We start from the raw sequence: 7,394 nt of genomic DNA, 5'->3' as shown, positions 1-7,394 counted from the left end.
GCTGACCTTTTTGCTTAGTAAAATTTCTCCCTCCTGGTTTTCTTAGACCCACCCTTATATTTCTTCTACATATAATTTGTAACAGTTTCAACTTTACATTTGTTTTTACTTAATTATTTGTATAATAGCTATATCCCTCAATAGAATATAAGCTCTAAGAGGACAAGTACCTTTGTTTTTGCTCATCAGGGTATCCCAGATGCTTGCTGATGTGCATTCAATATGGACCAAATATTTTTGCCCCCCTAGAATTTGTATGTTGAAACCTAATCTCCAATGTATAGTGTTTGGAGTTAGGGCCTCTGGAATATAAGTTGATGATTTGGTCAGAACCCTAATGAACAGAGTTAGTAGCTTATAAAAGGAGCTCCAGAGAGATCCTCCTCTTTCTACCTTGTGAGGTTGATGTTGTAGTGAAAAGATGAGGGAGCAGGTCTTCATCAGTGTGCTGGCAGCATGGTCTTGGAGTTCCTAGCCTCCCAAACTGTGAAAAGTAAATGTTGTTTATAAGCCACTCAGTTTATAGTATTTTGTTACAGCAATCAGAATGGACTAAGACAGTAATTGTCAAGTGATTGAATGGATAAGTGAAGCTTGTGTATGTCAGGTAAGAGGAATTAGATTTTGTAATTGGGACACTGACAACTCATACAGGACTCAATAAAGGAACTTAAGGAGGAGGAAAGTTATGGTTGCCACTCAGAATAGAGTCTAAGAGTACTTGATAGTGGAACTTAAAAAGGAGATGCAGCTGAGGAAGGGAATGTCAAGGTGACGGTAGAGAGGTCCCAAAATAAACTTCTCTGATCTGAGAGTCTGAGCTGGGAAAGTAACAATATATATACTGCTTACCATTCGTGGATAAGCTGAAGTGATGTTTTGCAAATAAAACTCAGATTTTAATTTATTGCCAAGATGTCTGAAGTCCAGCCCAGGCCTCATTGCTACACCATTTTCAAAGTATCATTGCTGCCTCCTCTTTGCTTGATGTCTGTCAGCCCAGTCATTCTGAAGGAGGGGCAGGTTGGAAGTACATGATTTGGTAACCCAACAAGATCATTTAATAATAAACTCTAAGCACAAGTTCCATCTGTTTGAGGACAGAATGATCCAATCTGATTTATTCTGATTTGCTTCCAAAAAATAGTTTCAGCAAGGACAAAAAAATTCAGTCTTGGTTAATCTCTAAAGGATAAACATAAAAAAGATTATTAAAATGAGACTAAAAATTATACATCCATTTTACATATGAAAAAGCTCAAGCCCAGAAATATGAAAATTTGCTAAATGCCTCACAGCTAATCATAGCAAGTCTTTTAACATCCAGTCCAAAACCAAATCTCATATTCCAAAATAGCTTTTAGTTCAATTACTAAAAAAAAAAAAAAAAAAAAAAAAGAATTATTATACTGTTTCTCTTTTATGCCACCCTCCTATTGCCTGAACATGTAGGGAAAAAACTTAAAGTGGCTCCTTCAGATGTGTGGGGCTTGGCTGAATATCTGTTTTAAGTGAGAATCTGCAACTTTTTATATAAAGGGTCACATAGTAAAAATGTTTTGCTTACAGGCCATATAGTCTTCATTGGGAATACTCAACTCTGCTGTTGTAATATAAAAGTAATATGTTAACCTCTTAATATAGTAACATTTGCTAACCTTACTAATTATAAAAAGGAGTATAATAAAGACTCTGTTATACAGAGGCAAAATAAATATGGGTTAAAGATTTTTTTAAACTCACAGAAAGAAACCAAACAGATATTTTAATATATCAAAATATTGCCATGAATGTAGAAATGGAGGGAAAACTGGCCTTCCCACAGGAGAGAAAATAAGCTGTCCCCTGCACTCATAGTATTTATTTCCATGTCTACAAACACAAATTACTTTTGCTTTGTTCTCAGTTAGTTATAACCTAATGTTGTGAAACAGCTCCCCTAGCATCCAGAATCAGAAGGATATACTATAAACAGTGCCTAGTTTTTCATGGACATTACAAAAAACAGATGAAGAACTTGGAGGTTTGTTTGTCTACCACTGCCTTAAATGAACTGAAGGGAAGTAAAGAAAGATAGCTGCTATTTTTCTCACCTAAGAATCTACAAGAAAGCAAGGATAGCATTCCTCCTGGTTGGTGTCACAGAAAATCAAATATAATCAAAACAGATTTTTTTTTTAATTGGGAGTTCAATTTGCCAACATGTAGCATAACACCCAGTGTTCATCCCATCAAGTGCCCCCCCGTCAGTGCCCGTCACCCAGTCACCCCCCCCCCCACCTCCCTTTCCACCACCCCTTGTTTGTTTCCCAGTTAGGAGTCTCTCATGTTCTGTCTCCCTCTCTGATATTTCCCACTCATTTTCTCTCCTTTCCCATTTATTCCATTTCACTATTTTTTATATTCCCCAAATGAATGAGACCATATAATGTTTGTCCTTCTCTGAAACTGTGGAAGGAGCCTCGGTGTCCATCGAACTGGAGGGTATTATGGTGAGCAAAACAGCTTTGGAGTGAACTTGATAGCAGGTTCATTTGTGGACTGCTGTGAATGCTACAACCTTCCCACTTCAAGGTTTGGAATCCTGATCTGTTCATGCATAAGACAAGGAAAATGAAAATCCCTTATTTTAATCCCCTTGAGTTTCCTGGAGATTGAACACGATAGTAGATATAAAAATCTGGGAAATACATAAAGTATCAGAGTAATTATAGAGTGAACCAAAACACATAAAGCTCTGATTTAAATTGCTGGGCTTCTGACTGATGGCTTCAAGCCTCTTGTTCTAGCTTCAATTTAATTTGTTCCTCATCAGTGCTTGCCACCTAGGTAATTTGGGAGCAGATGGCAAGAAGAATGGAGGATGTTCCATTAGAACTGCTGCTTACCTGCCTTTCACTCTGGGCCATTGCAGCCTCCCAATGTGCTCTCTGATCCCTCATCACTGGCCCAGCAAAGTGATCTTTATTGCTTGTGATATAGTCCTTATTGCCTAATTAGAGGCATGGGGAAGAAGTGGGAGATGACTTCACTTGGGTTCATTAGGAAATAATATATCAGGCCTTGCTTAATTACAACTGAATTACTACTACATATTATAGAGCAGAACCTTGCTGGAATGATAGAGGGTGGCAGAAGTCTCTATCTTCCATTATTCCAAGATCTGCATTAGCTCAGTGGGAAAGGGGAGGATTGTTCATCTGGGTTGGAGTTGCAACGTACACATTGGCAAAGGGCATTATTTAATTGTGACCCCCTTATCACCAGATAATGTAATCACTGTCACATGCCAGTCAGTGAGTCACTCTGCAGCTGCTGAGGGCTCCGGTGGAAAGAAAATGCTAATTCTTATTGTTGGCAATTGCATCTGCATGGCACAGAAAAACATCTCACTCATTGTCTCTCACTGCTTAATTGCTGGACATAATGTCTAGCACTAAAAGGGCGGACAGAATGGATTAAAGAAGAATATAACATCCTTTTAAATATAAAGCAAAAATAGGATATTCTCTTTAGTTCTTTTCCTAATTAGTAGAATAATATGTGCTTGCTTATTGCTGTATTCATATATCTGACAAGTATTTGTTGCATATGTACTGTGTCACCAGATCCATTTTAAACTTTGTAGGAAAAAGAAGTGAGTAAGACCCAATCCCTGTGCAGCTGGAGAGTACACTCAAAAAAAGGAGATAGTACATGTATGCAAATATTTACAATATGATTCTTGGAAGGGCATTTCAGATGAAGGAAATGTCCATTGAAGAGAAGAAACTTAGAGTAAATGTTAAAGAGTGGATAAAATTTAGACATTTATTCACTGGGGAAAGGGCATTACAAATAAAGTAGATGTTGTGGGCAGAAATATATAGGCCAAATAACAGGCAGGGATCATGTATCAGAGACAATTTGGCTGCATTTTAGAGGTGCCAAAAGTATGGTGAGGTATAAGATGGGAGGCTAGATGGGGTATGATAATTCTAATTGTCTTTGGTTTTTCTTTTTGGTCGCTCAGTATCTCTTAACCTGTTCCAGTCACATACTGATTTCCTACAGAGAATTACCCAGTGTACATAAATTAACAAGGATGTAATGCAGATCAGGGTTCATTATTCATTCCTAGCCAAGGTGTGGCTAATCTAAAGTGGATAAATTTATTCTGTTTCTAAGGTCTTTAAATGTTGAGCAGAATGTCAGAAGATTCAAGTAATACTCAAACATGATGGTTGGGCCTTGGATCCTAATTAGTTTTATCCTATTTTCAATGTGATCTCCTGAAAACTTCATTTTGTGGCTAGCTTTTATCTTGATTTACTAAATTCTCTTTTTAATTAAATTATCCATTAATTGCTTATAACCAATTAATGGACTATTATAATCCATGGATATACTAAAAGCTTTACTATGAGAGATGATATCATTCTACTCTCATACTTTTAAAATATTTGATACTATTTGCTCTTCTTAGTTGTATGCAAAGTATCAGTTCAAAGGGATTATGATTTTGTTAAAGATAGAGTCACTTGAATTTAGTAATTAGAATTGGATATGAGTAGAAGATTGACAGTTTCAAAACAAACAATAAAAAAGGTTAAAGCCTGGGTGACTTGGAGATGAATGATACACTTAAAAAAATAAAACCTAGCAAACCTGGGATTTTAGAGGGAGAAGTTCCATATCCTTTTGATTTTAATGGTTGTTGAGATGTTCCAAAGTGGAGTTTTCTGACTTTTGTTAAAAGACAACTTTCAAAAAAAGGTAAAACTATGCCTTTTATACATACATAAAGTTACACATGCCAAATTTTTATTTAATTCATTAAAGTAGAGAAACACACATACACACACACATGTTACATCCAGTTGAAAAAGAATCCAAAGAACAGACACATTTACAGACCAGGAATATTGAAATGAATTTGTAAATTAATGCAAACCTGGCTTTTTTCATACTGGATAAGAAAACTGACTGAAGCTCCATTGGGAAAAATGTACTTATTTGTCTCAGTTTTCTGTACATTACCTTTTATCTCAATATGGTTGTGAAATATAGCCTAATCAAAGACAAAGACACTCATCATATAAAGTCTGTCAATCCAGAGGGGCTCCATCATTCCAGGAAAGGACCTTCTTTAATCTTTTGCTTATTTCAAAGTCTTAAATTTCTCCTTATAGTCTTAAGAAGTAAGGGAAGTGTTGAAGTAGCTTTTATAAGACTTTTGTTAAAGATGCTTGATACTTCCATTAAGAAAAAGGTCGGGTGCAGTGAAATCTAACATCTATCGCTACTTTGATATATTGTTTTACCACACTATTTTCCTTTCTTAAATGTATGCTGAATATCAGTTTAAAGGAATTTCAGGCCAGAAGAGGGAATTAGGTGTGATATAACTAGCTATTACTAAATCACTGTTTCTTCCTGTTTCTTCTCTTCATTCAGTGACTATGCAGTTTTGCAAGAAAAGTTATTCATTCTAAATATCTTAGAACCTCTCTTTTGTGTCATTTTATGAGCTAACTATAGAATGATAGGCAGCCTGATAAGTGGGAACCATATGCAGTGCTGGTAAGGTGTTTGAGAGTCCCCAAGATGATCTTTGTCCCCATTACATAGGGAAGTTCCCACTTTAATATCTGTGTTCACCATGACTGACCCTTTTCCACAATAGCATTAAGGACTCCTGCCCCATTAAAACACAAGTTACATATAAAGCCACTCTTAGGCTTGGAGCCTTAGTTTAAATTAAGTATATAACCTATTCTTTGCAGAAGGCAGGACCAACCAAAGTGACCATGTTAGAACACCTGAATCAGGAAGAAGTGTCAATGGGACACAGAAATGGGAACCAGAAGTACAGAGGCACCCATGAACTTCAGAGTGCTGCATCCATAAACCCTTGATATTAAACAACAAGAGAGAAGTTAATCCTTAACCCAAAGCTGGTTCTGAAAGATTATCATTGTTTCAGAGAACTTTCAGACCCAGCTGATCTTACATCAGAATCAAGTGGCAAAATCCTAACTCCAGAGACAGCTGGTTCTTCACTTTCTCGGATTTGTACCAGTGCAGCTCAGTGATGCTGGGGAAAATCGTACAATGAGACAGATTTGTCCTTCCACTAAATCATGATTGCCACCCTCAACTTGGCTGTCAACAATGCTCCACAAATACATGACTATTCTTTTGCCAGTTCACTCTCCCTTCCTATCTAGTGCCTAATCCGAACCTTCCCATTCATTTCACAGAGAAAGCAGACAGGAGCTCCAATGATTTTTTGTGGACCAGATTTCCAAATTTAACTCTGCTCTCATTTATATCAAAAAAGGAGGTTGCCATTCTCCTATCTAAATTGAGTGTTTTCACTTACATTACAGAACTTATCACATCTTACCTTACACTATTAAATATATATATTTCTCTCTCCTAGATCTGCTCACTAGCTGTTAATAACATGTCAATCACTTCTGTATAGAATAAAATCTTAACTGGGCCACGCTTCCTTCCTCTAGATGTGCCATTACTTTTGAATTTCCTTTGTAGTCCATTTTCTCCAGAGTTGTTTACTCATGTTTCTCAATTTGCATACTCATCATGCAGTTCTTCTACCTCTCCAGTCTCCCAGTACTCTGACAAAAATGTCTCTACTGTCTCCAATAACCTCCTTTTTATTAAATGTATTGCCCAGTTTTCAACCTTTCTCTTAACAATCAGCGGTATTCAACAATGCAAGACACTCCTTTCTTTTACGTACTCTCAATATCACCATGTACTCCTATCATCCTCCTAATTCTTTGACTATTTTAACTTTTTTCCTTAGACTGGCACAAAGTTCAGACATAACTATAATCTCTTCTCCCAATATTTTCTCTTGTGATTCATATATTCTCTGGTATCACATGCCTTCAGCTGTCCCTTTATATATTGTGAAGTCTCAAATTTAAATCTCTAGACCACCAACTCTCCTTATAATTCTAGACATGTTTAGCAAACTGTCTTCCAAGAATTTCTGCTGGCTTGTTGTCTCAACATCAGCCTGTGAAAATGTGACCTCATCAACTTTTTCCTTAACAACTGGTAGCCCTGCATTTTTTCTATCTCAATTAATAGAACTCCTACTAGAGTCAGTTGCACTGGTTTCTCTCCTATCCACTGTTTAAACCATATTTATCTTAAAATCTCCAATACAACTTTAACATTATACTTTTTTCTATTCATGGCAGTAGTATAAGTGGAAGAGTTCTTCATCTGAGTCATCAAGAAGACATTTACCCTCTCCTAGCTATTCTTCACATAGCTACAAGGCACTCATGCTGTTTCCCTACAGAATTCTCAAAACCCATTGCTTTTACATTAAAACCCAAATCCCCAAATGTGGACTTAAATTTAGCAAGGAAATA

Source organism: Canis aureus, chromosome 6 (assembly GCF_053574225.1).
Source record: "Canis aureus isolate CA01 chromosome 6, VMU_Caureus_v.1.0, whole genome shotgun sequence".
NCBI classification, from domain to species: Eukaryota; Metazoa; Chordata; class Mammalia; order Carnivora; family Canidae; genus Canis; species Canis aureus.
The sequence above is the reverse complement of the archived record's forward strand: the minus strand, read 5'-3'. Positions refer to the sequence as shown.